At 43.9% G+C, this 16,126-nt stretch overlaps 1 protein-coding gene across 4 annotated transcripts in view; it reads left to right on the forward strand.

Moving 5' to 3' along the window:
• Plce1 (phospholipase C, epsilon 1) overlaps positions 1-16,126 on the forward strand; it is a 304,072-nt gene that overhangs the window by 19,528 nt on the left and 268,418 nt on the right. The window contains exon 2 of one of the 4 annotated variants that reach the window (XM_011247379.2): positions 5,754-5,959. The exons of 2 other annotated variants lie outside the window; for them this stretch is intronic. The gene's annotated coding sequence lies outside the window, so the exon portion shown is untranslated. Of the gene's footprint in view, positions 1-2,546; positions 2,620-5,753; positions 5,960-16,126 lie in introns of all 4 variants that reach the window. One more of the 4 variants, XM_011247378.2, reaches the window with a different exon arrangement.

Raw genomic sequence — 16,126 nt, forward strand, 5'->3', positions numbered from 1 at the left:
TAGACTTTGAGGTTTTTAAAGCCCATACCAGGCCTAGGGTCTTTCTCTCTCTGCCTGTGGATCAGAATGTAGCTCTTAGCTATTGCTCCAGTGCCAGGAGCTCTGCCATGCCACACCAGGATAGAAATGGACTAAGTCTCTGAAACTGTAAGCCAGCCACCAACCAAATGCTTCCTTTTATATGAGTTTCCTTGGTTATGGTGTCTCTTCACAGCCACAGAACAGTGACTAAGACAAGGACTTTGACTGTTTCTGAAATGAGGATTTTTTGGAATGTCTAATTCTATATCCAGGAGTTGCCCTCAGTCCTCTTACACTCCAGGTAGGGAATCAGGGTACAAATACCTGAAAATGCCAATGTCTATACAAAAAAAAAAAAAAAAAAAATTCTCAGTTTTAGCTTAGTGTTAAATGGCCCGAGGATAGAATGGGCTCTCTGTCCTGGGGTTTTCTGATGCAGAACATAGAGTAGAGGGGAGGCCGCACCTGACTTGATGAAAAGGTCATCCTCCTGTGGGGTAGATAAGTGGACCAGTTTTTAGAAGGCCTGGGGGTATTAGTTGGCCAGGTGGGAAGGGTAGCGTTTGAGACCTTCTCTTTTCTTTTTCACACTCTAAAGGTGTCAGGGCTCCTTGCTTTCTTGAGCTGAGTTTTACCTTTCTATGTGATTCCAATGCTGTCTGCAGTGCCTGCCTCATTCCTGGGCTCCAGAGCTGCCAATTAGACTGCTCTTAAGGCATCTCTCTTGAATCTGAACTTGAACTCAATCTTTCCCAAAGCTGTCTCTCCTGTACGCTCCACTGCAGGAAGGGAGTTGCCTTTACCAAATCCTTTGCTGAAGCTGGACCTTCACTCCCACTAGGACCTTGGATTTTACCACTGAGAATTTTTCCTCTTGATCTCTCACCATCTTGATGCTTTCTATCTTGACTCTTGTCTTTCTTTTTTTCTTTTAAAGATTTATTTATTTTGTGTATATGAGCACACCGTTGCTGTCTTCAGACACACCAGAAGTGGGCATTGGGTTCCATTACAGATGGTTGTGAGCCACCATGTGGTTGCTGGGAATTGAACTCAGGTCCTCTGGAAGGGCAGTCAGTGCTCTTAACTGCGGAGCCATCTCTCAAGCCCTCAACTCTTGTCATTTTCTATTGACTATGTACCCAGTAAAGATAGGCCTGGCTCGAACAACATTATGAACTAACCAGTACCCCGGAGCTCTTGACTCTAGCTGCATATGTATCAAAAGATGGTCTAGTTGGCCATCACTGGAAAGAGAGGCCCATTGGACACGCAAACTTTATATGCCCCAGTACAGAGGAACGCCAGGGCCAAAAAGGGGAAGTGGGTGGGTAGGGGAGTGAGGGTGGGTGGATATGGGGGACTTTTGGTATAGCATTGGAAATGTAAATGAGCTAAATACCTAAAAAAAAGATAGGCCTGGCTCTTGTTGGATGATCATCTCCGTTTTCTCCAGCACTCACCCCAGATAGAGCCTGAAACAAGGGTCCTCAATAAATACTCTCTTAATTGTGCAAGTGGAGATGCCTGCATATTCTACCTCCTACCTAAATACCTCTTTAATCAGGCAGGCCTAGATCTGATCCAGCTCTGCCGGTTGCTGACCCCATGAAGCTATTTTAAAAAGTATTTTGAGATAATAGCCGATTTACAAATCAGGATAGTTTTAATCTCTGTGCATTCATCACTGATTCAGTAGAATGGGTATAATTATAAATATCTAGCTCTCAAGGTTGTATTGAGACTGAGTAAAATACAGTATGTGAAATTTATAGTAGTGTTTAATACAGTGTGGTTCATTGTTATAAGGTAAGACACCCCTTGGGGTGTGGAAGTTCATCAGCACAGCTTTTGGGGTGTGTGCTTTATCTTTGAGAAGATAGGGTTTTGTGAAAGGTTCAGCTATCGGGCATGAAAAACAAAACGAAACACCCCCCCCCAAAAAAAACCCAAGCAAACCATGGGTTCTGAAGTTGCAAGATGGGCTTAAATGAAAACCCAACCACTTAACAGCTTCAAGACTTTTCAAAATTTGCATAGTTGTTTTCAACCTCAGTCTCAAACTAGCTAAAACTGGGGTAACACTGCATCTCACTAGGGCTTGCTGTAAGGTAGACAAGGGGATCTGTGTTAGCTCTTTTTCTGCTGCTATGATAGAATCCCCTGACAAAACACAACTTTGGGTAGGAAGGGGTTATTAGCTTACTGTTCCTAGGGGATGCAGTCTGTCATGGTGGGGAAAGTCGGTGACAGCTGGAGCAGGAGCTTGCCTGGCAACCAGGAAGCAGAAGAGAGCTTTATCCAGGTATAGGAAACAGAGGGAGAACAGGAAGTGGGCCAGGCTCTAAAATCACAAAGCCCACCCTCACCGAAGGACTTCCTTCAGCAAGGTTTCCACCCCGGAAAAGTTCAGTGTTTAAATGGCTAGCCTAAGGAAGACATTTCTCTTCTCAGCACCATAGTACCGACTCCTATTCCTATGACTACTTATTTATTATTTATTTTTGTCATGTTTTTTGTTCTAGTGAAATGCTTCCAGGTTGCCTGTCTTCGGAGTCTTGTTCTTGGCCCGTTGTAACATTTTTATCAACTCCTTGGGTGAGGCCTAAGTCTGTATTTCCCAACTATGTCTTAAGCTTATGAGATAGTAAAATAGGTGGTAGAATGATCTCAGTGGGCTGAAACATTGGTCCTTTGTCCAGGAACCTTTTTAGTTGGTGTATCAAAGCAGCCAAGAGCGAGGAGACCACCTGAAGGCAGTTCGTCTAGCCCGTGGCTTCTTAAACTGTGAGTCATGACCTCATATGGGGGTCACATAACTGAGATTAAGAAAAACAAAAAAGGTCACCACAATAAAAGGTTCCCGAACACTGAACCACAACAATTTAATTCAAAGTCAAATTAATAATCAATCTAAGGTGTTTCTGGCAGCGTTTACTATGTTGCATTGCATAACCTCACCATAGTCTTAGGCCAGCACACACAGCATAGGTACCTTACACAGGATACGTCCTCACTCCACACACCACCAGTCAACTGTATCAACTCAGGTAGAACTCAAAATGTCATAGATTGTTATGTTTTTACTGCACATACAAGATTTACTGCTCTGATAGAAATATTGTTTAAAGAAAAGAAAAAAATTTCAGTATTTTCCTACTGCCACCCTTCAGTATGCACACATCAAATTAGTTTACCTTTGGCTTGTATTATGATTTTACATAATGCTGTTTGAATTGCCAACTTGCGGTTCACTAAGAAAAAGTTAAATGAATTTTGGCTTGAGATCAGCATAAAATTTCCCACAATTTCTGAAATGTCTCTAAATAAACTTCTGCCGATATATATATACATATATATATATGTGTGTGTGTGTTTGTGTTTGAGTGTGTGTATGTGTGTGAGTGCGTGCATACATGTGTTAGTGTGTGTGAGCATGTGTGTGAGTATATGTATATATGTATATGCGTGTACACATGTGCCTGTGTGTGTGTGTGAGTATGTGTATATGTGTGAGTACATGTGTTAATGTGTGTATGTGTTCATGTGTTTATGTGTGTGCATGCATGTGCTCATGTGTGTGTATGAGTGTGAGTGTATGTATATGTGTGTGTAGCACAATTCTCAGCATTAACTGCTAGAAAAGCAAAATATCAGTTAACTCTGAAAAGTGTTGAAGATGCCCTGTGTCCTGCAATATCCAATACTCGGCTAATGTTGAATTCTTTGTGCAAAAAGTAAATATGAGCATATATTTCATTAGTATGCAAATTTGGTTTAATCTTTACTAAATGGTAAGATTGAGTGTGTACCAGAGATTAGTTTTGCATACTGGTTTGATTAGTATACCTATTTGATATACACATATACCTTTGATCATGTGAAATTTTCTTAGGTACAAAAGGTTCTTGAATGGAAGTGCTTGGGAAGCCCTGGTGTGGAAAGAACTGTGTATGGGGTGGGGTCATTGGCAACAGAAAGTAGTTAACTGTAGGAAAGTCCTTATAGAAAAAAATCAGATGGTGACAACTAGGAAAGTATTGGGTGGTGGGGACACAGATAGAGAAGGGCTGTGTGTGAATGTGATGACTGTGGGGCCTTTTCTGGATTCCTGGGGGGAAAGGTGCCAGTTAACTGGGATGAAGAGGTCAGGTAGGGAGAGGAGGGGAGGAGTCTGGCTTTGTGCTGGTGTGCTGGCTCTGCTGGGCAGGAAGTCGGGAAGTCAGGACTGCAGTGCGAGGGAGAGGCTGTTTCTGGAAAGAGGCACTGGGGAGTCATCCGAAGAGGTGATAGCTGAAGCTGTGGGTGGGAGTGGATGGGCTGGGGCAGGAGTGGCTCTGCTATTTGCAATCATTAACATTGTTGGCCTTAACTTGAGATAAAAAGAATAAACACATGCTTGCTGAAGTAGGAAATAGTTCTACTGCCTTCCTGGGTCTATTTAACACATTAAAACCAAGTTCTACAGGAGAAACAGCTCCTACAAGAATTTCAGGCTTAAAAATACAGGTTCCTTGATGTATTTTTAATCACAAAACAGTATGTGGATATTTTTTATTCATAAAGAATATAAATATTGTAGATATCATGACAGTCTCCATTAGTGCTTACCAAATCCTGGTTTCTTTGTCAAATGTGGCTACTGTGTGCCTTTTGGTGGGCATATTTCAGGGCTTCTCTATGTATTTATGTGGGTTTGCACACATGCACATAAGGATATACTTCTGGCTTTCACGTAATTGTTTTTTTTTTCTATTAATGAGCTCATAGTATGTTTTGCTGTCCCATTTATTTGTATTTTAGAGTGTGATGGTGTATTCTGAGATGTAGCTCAGAGAGCTGGGAGTGCTCGCCCTGTATGCAAGGGAGTTTTTGTTTGTTTGCTTGTTTGTTTGTTTAGTTGACAGAGTCTAGAGTCATTCAAAAAGTGAGAAAATACTTTAATATGCTCTAACTGTAAGGCATTTTCTTGACTAGTGATTGATGGAGGAGGGCCTGACCCTTGTGGGTGGTGCCATCCTAGGCTGGTGCTCCTGGGTTCTATAAGAAAGCAGTCTGAGCGAGCCATGAGGAGCAAACCAGTAAAGAGCACCCCTCCATGGCCTCTGCATCAGCTCCCGCCTCCAGGTTCCTACCTTGACTTTCTGTCTTGATTTCCTTCAATGATGAACCATGATGCAGAAGTGGAAGCCAGATAAACCCTGACCTCCACAAGTAGCCATGGCGTTTTATCACAGCAATAGCAACCCTGACTTGTAACCTAGCACGTGCAGAGCTGTTGATTTGATTTCCCTGAATGGTGAACAACAACAAAAAAAAAGCAAATAGGGGCTGGTGAGATGGCTCAGTGGGTAAGAGCACCTGACTGCTTTTCCGAAGGTCAGGAGTTCAAATCCCAGCAACCACACGGTGGCTCACAACCATCCATAACGAGATCTGACTCCCTCTTCTGGAGTGTCTGAAGACAGCTACAGTGTACTTACATATAATAAACAAACAAACAAACAAACAAATAAACAAACAAGCAAACAAATCTTAAAAAAAAAGCAAATAGATGTATTAAAAACAGATGGACTAATATGGTTTAGGAAAAATTTTAGGTGCATTTGTGTAGACTTGATTAAAGAGTAAAACCTGTCACCGTGAGCATGGATGTGCCATGGTAACCACTCACTTTCGTGTGGGTGGAAAATACCTCATTTCCAATGCTTTTTACTCATCCCCTCCTACAGATATTCGTTCCCAGCTCACTGTAGAGCAGGCAACCGTTCAGAAGAGGAAGGCAAGCGTCTATAAGATACCCAGAGCAGAAAGAGACACACGGGAAGAAAGGAGAGATGAGGGTGCCACTTTCTGAGGTTGCCGAAGTGGCTGAAAGAAAGCTGGGTGCTTTCCAGGATGCAGAAGCAGAAGGGAGGAGCTGAGCCATTTGTTTGAGGTCAGTGTAGAAACATGAATGATTTGGGACGAACTCTAACCATTGCCACTTGGTGTCTTATGCCCGTCACATCCGAGGGGACAAATACTAATATGATGTTGACCTCTTAAAGCTACTTGCCATGTTCAACCTTGACCAGACCTTCCCAGAGTCCAGAAGCTGGAAGTATTGGAGGTTTGAGGGAGAAGCAGGGGAGAAGGCTGTGTTGATGGTTTGCAGTGCCCTATTTCTATCCCCCCTGGTCCACACCAAAGCTGGAGGAAAGCTGATTCAAAGACTGGGGAGGTCTGAGATACTAGTCTGTCTACAAACGTACGATTTGTTCCATTTTTTTTCTGGAATGCTTGAGGTTGAGGCAGCTCCAGCAAAGACTGCAGAGAAAGGAGAGGGAGGGCCTGCGCTGGCTTTGTCGCAGTTTGATGATATACTCTAGCTGTCTCTGTTTCGGACTCTGCTTTTCCAGCCTTGAGAATCATAGCACATCTTGAGCAAATTGGGTGCATGTCTGCAAACCACCAAGGCCTCGTTTCCTCCCTTTCTTTTCTGATGGCCGACTCCTGGGATTTGGAGATTTCATTAGGTGCTAATCTGCAGGGAGTCCGGCTGGTTTCTTCTTTCTCCTGGTACCCTGCTCTCCCAGGCTAGGGAAGCTGCTTGGTGAATTCTCCTGGGTGATTCGGAATTATCAGCGTATTCCTTGTGGATCAAACCTGGCTGGAATTTCTCTCTGTCTCTCTGTCCAGTTCCCTGTGCCTGACCAGTCCTGGCCCAAGTCCTCTCTTCTAGCTGTCTAGTGAACTCTGGTTTGCCTTAGCTTCTTTTACTTCTACTGTAGCCAAGCTCCACTCACCCTCTGGGCTACTAGACTGATGAATGGGCCCTTTGTCTGCGTAGGCTCCACCGGTATGTGTATGTGTGTGTGTGTGTGTGTGTGTGTGTGTGTGTGTGTGTGTGTGTGTGTCTGTTGCTGTTTCTCTAGCTGCATATTCCAAACCCTCGCTCTGCCTACTGCTTCTCCTCATGGCACACTGAGTATCCAACAATAGATGCTCAGTGCTTTCAGCGTTTGGCGCACTTCTCCTTACAGTAGGTTGCTCATTGTTCCGCATCCCACTTTTCTCTGTTCTGTAAACCTAGTTTAGACACGGATCATTCTAGAAAGCCTTCCGTGCCTATTCTGGGTCAGATTCCCTGTGTCGAATCAGAGTTTTCTGTTTCAGGCCTGTCTCCCCATTGCGTGATGTCACTTCTCTTTTTGGAGCTGAGCCCAGAACATAGTATAGACCGGGGCCTCAGTTCACACTTACTGAACACCACTGACCCAGGGCTGTGAGCAACTTTGTGGCCTTCCTCTAGGTTTGCCCTCCTGGCGGATCCCTGACTTCCAAAGCACAGCTTGCTAATTTGAGAAAGCTCCCTTCCATTGTTCTGTGTCAGTTTAATTCTATTTGGATGGTCTGCAGGTAGATAGTGTTCTCTGTCTAGAAAAAGGAGCAAAATGAGGAGACACAACCAGGGTGAAGTCACAGAAAGAGCCCTCCCCACCCCCCACCCCACCCCAGCCTGGGGTTTGCAAATGGCCCTTCTTTCCGATGAAGCACAATGGCCCTCCTGCTGCGTGGCTTCTTCCCTTTTATCAAGGACCTTGGCATACTCCATCTCAGTCAACCTTTCTTATGAATCAAACGAATGAGGCCGATTGATTGGTTTATCCTATATGCAGTCATTGAGGGTTTTGAAGGAAGTTCTGGTTCTAGTCAAGGGAATCCAGGAAGTAACAGGTGTGTAAATAAATAATTTCCAGTGGTAGCAAGCACTAGGAAAACGGTGGGGGGGGGGGGGGAGGAGAGGGATGCTGCCAAAACTCATGCGTTGGTGGGGAGGGGCTGCTTTCCCAGGAGGCAAAGCGCTTCTATGATGACAGTCAAACAGAGGTCAGAGGGTGAGATGGAGTGCACCAGCTGATCCTGAGGGGCTTGCTGAGGTATCAGGATGCAAGCTGCAGCTAGAGTCCTGAAGATAGTTCTGTCCCAGCATCCCTTAGTGCTCTCTCTTCATCATCTTCACCGATGAGTTGTATCGAAGACAAGACTTGGATTTATCTAAGGTCAGCAGGGCCTTGGAAGCATTTACCGATCCCAGACTCTGAATCTGAGCATGTCCAGACAGTCTAGAAAGAGAGATACCCCTGGGGACCAGAGAGGCTTTGTCTTATGTAGTGCTTTCACCCAACGACTCCTTGAGGTTAAATTTTCTCTTTTCCAGGTCATCAGAGACAAGCCAGGGGCACCTTTCCCAGTGTAGTTAGTCATATCCTGCCATGTTTTCTAACTGTGGTAAAATAAATTTTCATCTTTTAGCCATGTTAGAATATACAATTTGTTGGTGTATTCACGTTATTGTGCAGCTAATTCCTTCCTTACCCACTTACTGATCCCACCTTCCCTATCTCCCTCACTCCTATTCTTCCCTCCTTCACTGTAACCCAGGCTGGCTTGCAACTATCTTTTTAGCCCAAGCTAAATTCAAACTCACAGCATCACAGCAATCCTCCTGCCACAGCCTCCTCAGTACTGGGGTTATAGGCATGATCCACTACTCAGAGCCCCCTTACTTTACCATCATCCAAACTGAAGCTCCCTACCCACTGAACAGCAGCTCCCTGCCATGGTTTAAAGCCCATTTGAATCACGTATAATGAGGAAACAGATGTCATCTACAAAGCTCCATCCCCGATGGCAGAGCCTCCTAGTGCCCAGTGCAGCGTCTTTCGGTGTGGCCTGAGGGACACTGGAGTGAGGACCATCTGGTAGTAATGGTGAGAGGATGGGAGCCTGCTACAAGTGCATGGCTTCCTTCCTCTGCCTCCATCAGAGTGTCTTGGGTTCCAGCCAAGCCACTCTCCATAACCTGTGTCTGATGGGAAAGCGAGGGTCCCTGGTCTCAGCCTCCCGGGAAGAAGAGTGGTGAAGATGATTCATCCTGCAGGGAGGTGGTAACTCAGAACAGGCTGCTGGGGAGGCAGCTGCGTGGATTTGATTCTCCACGTTAGCCTTTTAAGGGTAACTGCGCGTGTCCAGAGTGCCCCATCGAACTGCTCTTCAGTCTTCTCTCCAGGAGGAAATTCTGATATTGACGTGTTGCCCATGAAGGATGAACAATCAAATCTCGTCTCAGGAAATATTATTTATTTTTATCATTTTATTAACTTTTTAGTTAGCGAACACAGTTCATTATAACATTTTTCGTGCATCCTAGAATCACACTTTGTCCTTTTTGTGCATTTGCATTACCTTCCCTTTGTCCTTTTCTGTCTCCCTCTCTCTCTTTTTTTTTTTTTTCCGTGTATGTGGGTACACTGTCACTGCCTTCAGACACACCAGAAGAGGGCATCGGATCCCATTACAGATGGTTGTGAGCCACCATGTGGTGGCTGGGAATTGAACTCAGGACCTCTGGAAGAGCAGCCAGTTCTCTTAACTGCTGAGTCATCTCTGTGTCAGCCCCTCCCTCTCCACTTTTGCTGATCCCTTTCTTTACCATGAGTATAGCACCTTTCTGCTTTCATGGTGTATATACTCCTTTACTCTCTCCTGATTCCTTCTCCCCCATTCCCTTCAGGCTTCTTTTCTTTCATAATCCTCTTTCTAATGTTAGGTTATGTGTGTGTACATATGCATTCATGTATGAAGGCACACATGTATGCATGTGTGCACACATGTACACACACATCACACATACGCATATGCATGCACACTCACACACGTACACACACGCACATACGTGCACACATACACACACACACCAATATAAATTCTGCATATGAGAGAAAGCATGACATTTCGTGGCCTTTCTGAGTGTTTTAGTCACTTTTCTCATTGCTGTGATCAAATACCTCACCCAAAACAGTTTAAAGAGGAAAGGGTTATTCCGTTTTATAGTCTGAGGGAATCATTCCATCACGGCAAGGATGATATGATAGGAATAGGAGGTTAGCTGGCCACATTGCATCCGCACCCAGAAGCAGGAATTTAACAAGTCTCACTCCTATATTGACGTTCCCTCTCCTAAAGGTTCTTCAACCTTCCCAAATAGTGCTACCATCAGGGAACCAAGAGTTCAAACACGCCAGCTGATGGAGGGCATTTCACGCCCAAACTTCAATACCAAATCTGTTTGTTTATTTGTTTTTGAGACAGGGTTTCTCTGTTACCTTGGAACTCTCTCTGTAGACCAGGCTGGCCTCAAACTCATAATGATCTGCCCGCCTCTGCCTCCCGAGTGCTAGGATTAAAGACGAGTACCACCCCTGCCCAGTTTCAGAATTTGTTTTACTTTGGTTACCAAAAAACTCTTTAGCTCCATTCATTTTCCTGCTGAATAAAATTCCATAATGCATATGCACCATATTTTCTTTATTTGTCTGTTGATGGGCACCTGGGCTGTTTGTGCATCTTGGTGGTGTGAATAGTGTAGCAGTCATCACAGATGTGCAGCTGTCTCTGTGTGGACCAACAGAGTCCTTCAAGTACATTCTCAGGAGTGGCATAGTTGGATAATATGGTAGCTCAAAGTTTAGGTTTTTTACTACTGATGATAGTGGTTACATCAGTCTATGTTCCTACAAGGGGTTTCTTTTCCCTCATATCCTTGTAAACATTTGTTCGTGTTCTCTCTCTCTCTCTCTCTCCCATATGTATTGGTTATTTTTCTGTTGCTGTGATAAAATACCATGACCAAAGACAACTGAGAGGTAGCAAAAAGGTCTTATTTTGGTTTACGGTCCAAGAGGGCTAGCTAGAGTCCATCACAGCAAGGAGAGAAAGATAACAGTCGCTGAATGCAGTGGAAGGGAGAAGCTAGCTGGATGAAATGGGTTTAGTCAGAACTTAAAACTCCGACCTTTCCCCCTCCTTAGAAGTGGGAACAAAACACCCATGGAAGGAGTTACAGAGACAAAGTTTGGAGCTGAGATGAAAGGATGGACCATGTAGAGACTACCATATCCAGGGATCCACCCCATAATCAGCATCCAAACGCTGACACCTTTGCATACACTAGCAAGATTTTGCTGAAAGGACCCAGATGTAGCTGTCTCTTGTGAGACTATGCCAGGGCCTAGCAAACACAGAAGTGGATGCTCACAGTCAGCTAATGGATGGATCACAGGGCCCCCAATGGAGGAGCTAGAGAAAGAACCCAAGGAGCTAAAGGGATCTGCAACCCTATAGGTGGAACAACATTATGAACTAACCAGTACCCCGGAGCTCTTGACTCTAGCTGCATATGTATCAAAAGATGGCCTAGTCGGCCATCACTGGAAAGAGAGGCCCATTGGACACGCAAACTTTATAAGCCCCAGTACAGGGGAACGCCAGGGCCAAAAAGGGGGAGTGGGTGGGTAGGGGAGTGGCGGTGGGTGGGTATGGGGAACTTTTGGTATAGCATTGGAAATGTAAATGAGCAAAATACCTAATAAAAAATGGAAAAAAACAAAACAAACAAAACAAAACAAAACAAAAAAACTCCTACCTTTCAGAAAACTAAAAAGGAAAACCACAGAAAGGGAGCGAGCTCTCAAAATAGATTTACCTGGAGAAAATATTGTAGTCTGAATGTTTTTATCACTGTTTATTTATATATACATATGTGTTCTGATCAAAATCACTCACCATTTCCTCCCCTCTGAGTCCTCTGAGAACCAGCCCCCACATCTTCCTTCCAACTTCATGCATTTTTTTTTTTTTAGCCCACAGAGTCTGGTTAGTGATGCTAGTGTGTGTATATATATATATGGTGCTGTCTACAAGAGCACGTGTAGGGCCACACCCTACAACTGTACCCCAGCAGCCACAAACCACTGCATAAATAATTTTCTAAGAACTGCTATAACTTGGGGCTGAAGAGATGGCTCGGTGATCAAGAGTGCTTGATGCCCTTCCAGAGGACCTGATCAGTTCCCAGCGTCCGTACCAGGCATCTCACATCTCCCTGTGACTCCAGCACGAGAGATGTCAGGACCTTCTCTGGCCTCCTTGGTTGCACCCACTGCCTTTCAGGTAATCAAGAGTTACATGAGTTAGTGACCGCTGTACTAGACAGGTTAGGTACACAGAACACAAAGAGTGTTTTTCTTAAATGTCTTTCTAGAGGTGGGTTCAGGTGGAGAGGTTCCTGCAAGAAGAACAAAGTGACTAGTAGTGGTGTGTGTGTGTTGTCGAGCTGTGGGAAGCGATGAGCTTAATCAGGTGCTGGCTCTTTTTTTTTTTTTCTTTTTTAAAAACTAAGTTCTTACTGGGGAATAAGGGCCTTCAGAGTTGTCTGAGAATGTTCTAGATGTTTGGATCCTGTAATAGTTTCAGAGAGATGCTCACATAGACTCTGGCCAGAAACCTTCGTAGAATGTGGCTTGGCAGGAAGGAAAATGGAGGGGCTTCAGAGTGATGTTCAGGACACAGAAAAAGTCACGAGACCTGGCTTGTGGGAATTGGGGCTGGACCACTCCGAGTGAAGGGCGTGTCTATTGGTAGATTGGACAGGCTGATCTTGATCAGATCAGCTTCAAACGTGGGTTCACATCCTAATTTAATATGAAATGTCATCTAAATCTGACAAATATGTCTTTGATAAATACCAGTTAAACCATTAGAGTACTTGTGAGTGAGTGTATATATGTGTGTATATATTTACATGTAGGTGTATGCGTGTGTATATGGAGATCAGAACTCCACCTCAAGTGTCATTCACAGCCACTGACCAACTCTTTTATTTTTTTCCCCAAAGACTGGGTCTATAACTGGAACTTGGGCTTACCAACTAGCCTGGGCTTAGCTGACCAGTGAGTCCCAACCATCTGCCTATCTCTGCCTCTTCAGGATTGGATTTCGAGTGCATGTGCCACACCCAGCTTTTTATATGAGTACTGGGCATTCAACTCTTGTCCTCAGCAAGAACTTTACCAACTGAGCCATCATCCCAGGCCTCGTGAGAGCACTTTTATGGAACATTTGTACTCATTTCCTGTTAAATAGTCTGACACATCTTATTTAAAACATATTTATTAGTCAGTCACGTAGCTGGGTACGACTTTAGTCTTAGCTACTTTACATGGAGGCAGGAGGGTCCCTTGAGGGGATTATTTTGGGACCACTTGGGCTACAAGACAAGACTCTGTCTCAAACTTACCCCCCCCCCCACACAAAATATATTGTATGAGTGAGTGAATGAATGAATTATAACTGTTGGTTGTTCAGTGTGCTCATAAGGAAGGTGGGAGCCTATTATGACTTCAAAAAGGAAGCAATGTTTACAAACACAAAACGTGTGAGCCATTGCTTTAGGGAGGCAAGGCAGTGGGATTATTTCATGATATCCTACTCTTCCAAAGGGCACGGATAAATTTGGTAGAGAAATTGTTGCCAAGCCGTGCTCATGTATGCCAGCACTCAGGAGGCAGAGGCAGGTGGATCTCTGAGTTCGAGGCCAGCCTGGTCTACAGGGTGAGTTCCAGGACAGCCAGGGCTACACAGAGAACCCCTCTCTTAAGACAATAACAGCAGTAGCAGCAGCAGCAACAGTGAAAAGACAACAACAAATTGTTGATGTTTGTATGGATTTGATTATGTCTCCAAAGCATTCTTTTAAAGAATGGAATGGCATTATTTACTACCATATCTAGGAATAGAATGCTTTTGTTTATGAGGAAAGAATAGAAGGGAGATATAATATAATTAGGATTAATGCTGGCATCTTTTACCAATCACAGTTTTTGTTTTGTTGTTTGTTTTCAAAATTTCTGCAGTAAATGTGTGCTACTTTTATAACTTGTATAAGTCTCTTTTCTTTCTTTCTTTCTTTCTTTCTTTGGTTAAGAAGTTAGTGTGAAAAGTGTTATAATAGCTTTTTAAAAGCTTGCCTTTAAAAGAATAAAATTCCTGGCATTGTACAGTCACAGTAGCTATTTGAAATAATGGCAAACCACACTCCCCACACTTCCTGTATCAGGAGCCTAGTCTTCCCAGTCACAGCACAGGTAACTTGGAGGGGAGCCAACACACCCAAGCACTGTAATTTGGTAGATCACAACTCCCTCCTCCCCCCCCCCCCCCCCCCCCGTTGGGGCCTTGGGAAGGACCTGAGGGCTGGTGGTACAGGCTGGAGAAACTAGCTGGCTTCAGACTGTAGACTCTGTCAACAGTTCTCTGTATATTTACCTTGGGATTACACCATCTTGAAAAATAGCAGAAGTGCCAAAGTATTAGCCTGAAGATGAACAAACAAGGAACCCCAAGCAAAATGATAAAATGTCATTGCCTGCTCTTCTTCCCCGGTTACGTAACAAGTCTGAATAGTGTTGTCTCTCAACTATGAGGTACAGCTCAAATGTACTTTTGAGTTTTAACGAGGTGTTCTATTTGCATTTTTAACTCTACTCAAAACAGGCCATGTGAATGACATCAACTGTTTGAGTCAGCTGTTGGCCCCGGGCATCCACCCAGCATTTGAGATCATTGGTGGCATCTGTGAACTGCAGGGGCAAAGTTTTTTAGCTTGTTAGCTAGAGGGCCCCTCAGTGCCTTCACTGGTGCTAGTGTTAAGTAGACTATGGGTCTGAAGAACATGGCTAGAAATGACCAAGTAGTACATGATCTATGTGGGTTAAAACGCCTTGCATCTGCCAGGGCTTTGTAGAAGAGCTCCCATGAGACTGAAGAGTTATTTAATCTGGAAAATATCTTGTTCAGTGTGATGATGAAGTATAGCCTAGGCATCACCCACAGAAGAGGGTGCAGTAGGCACAACCATGAAGAAGCGTTTGCAGAAGCCAGTTCACACCTTCTTTTGATGACACAGGGATCACCTTACTGAGACACTGTAACGTGAGAGTGTGCTGGAGAAGGGCAGTTCTGTTGAGTTTATCTCCTCCAGGCTGTGTTTTCATCACATGTATTTTTAATTCTTTGGAATTACACTCAGAGTAATTGAAGAATGACCCGTAAGAAGGCTAGCTTGAGGAAACATTCAGCCAATGGGTGTGTTGTTGCTACCTGTCAATTAATTAATAGCTGCTCACAACAGGAGCCTGTAGTTATGCCGGAAAAGTGGTGCCACTTGGCTGCTGGGGAAATTCATGATTTAGATGCACAGGACATGTAATGCAAGACCCTTAAGGCAGCAGTTTCAGGTTCTTCCTGCTTTGTACTCCCCTTCATGTCTGGGTTTCCAAAATGTGCTGTCTTACATAGGAGTTCTGCTGGCCCTGCTGAGATCAGGATCTGAAAGGGCATCATGATAAACACAGACTAAAGCCAGCCAAGGACCTTCTATCTCAACTGAAAGAAATGACTGGCACTCCACTGTACTCAACTATTTTCACCCAGGCCTTCCTCATGAGGGTAGCCACGCTCTGAGAGGGCCTCCCTGTTGGCTTCAGTCCATGTTGATTTCCACCAGTCCTAGCTGTGTTTTTTGTTTTTTGTTTTGTTTTGTTTTGTTTTGTTTTTAATCACAAGCTATACACCCAAATAGTCACAGACCTTATATGCATTATTGAATGGAATGGCCGCCATGCTTAGGCTGTTGAGACTATAATATTTGATATTTTATGGCTCTCATTTTTTTTTTAAAGATTTATTTATTTATTATATGTAAGTACACTGTAGCTGTCTTCAGACACTCCAGAAGAGGGAGTCAGATCTTGTTACAGATGGTTGTGAGCCACCATGTGGTTGCTGGGATTTGAACTCCGGACCTTCGGAAGAGCAGTCAGGTGCTCTTACCCACTGAGCCATCTCACCAGCCCCATGGCTCTCATTTTTGTTTATAACTATGTAGTGACTTAAGATTGTCCTGTACACAGGGATTATGCCCCTTCTTTTCAGCTGGTGTGGGACCTTATAATGTGCTAGTCACTGAACAAACCCATAGAACTTTCAGAATAATTTGGTTGCCCTACTGTATAGGTTAAGGACAATGATTACATCTTAGCAAATGAATGATCTACACACAGCAGTAAGTGAGCAACTTTTTACTGAGCCTTTTAATTACAGTGCTAGAGAATTATTTAAGTAAAATAGACATGACTCCATGTCAGGATGCATGTGATAACTCCAGAAAGTGATCATCATGATGAGAAGAAAGGATACTAATTTTTTTTTGAGGGTTACA

This window comes from Mus musculus, chromosome 19, assembly GCF_000001635.26.
Source record: "Mus musculus strain C57BL/6J chromosome 19, GRCm38.p6 C57BL/6J".
NCBI lineage: Eukaryota > Metazoa > Chordata > Mammalia > Rodentia > Muridae > Mus > Mus musculus.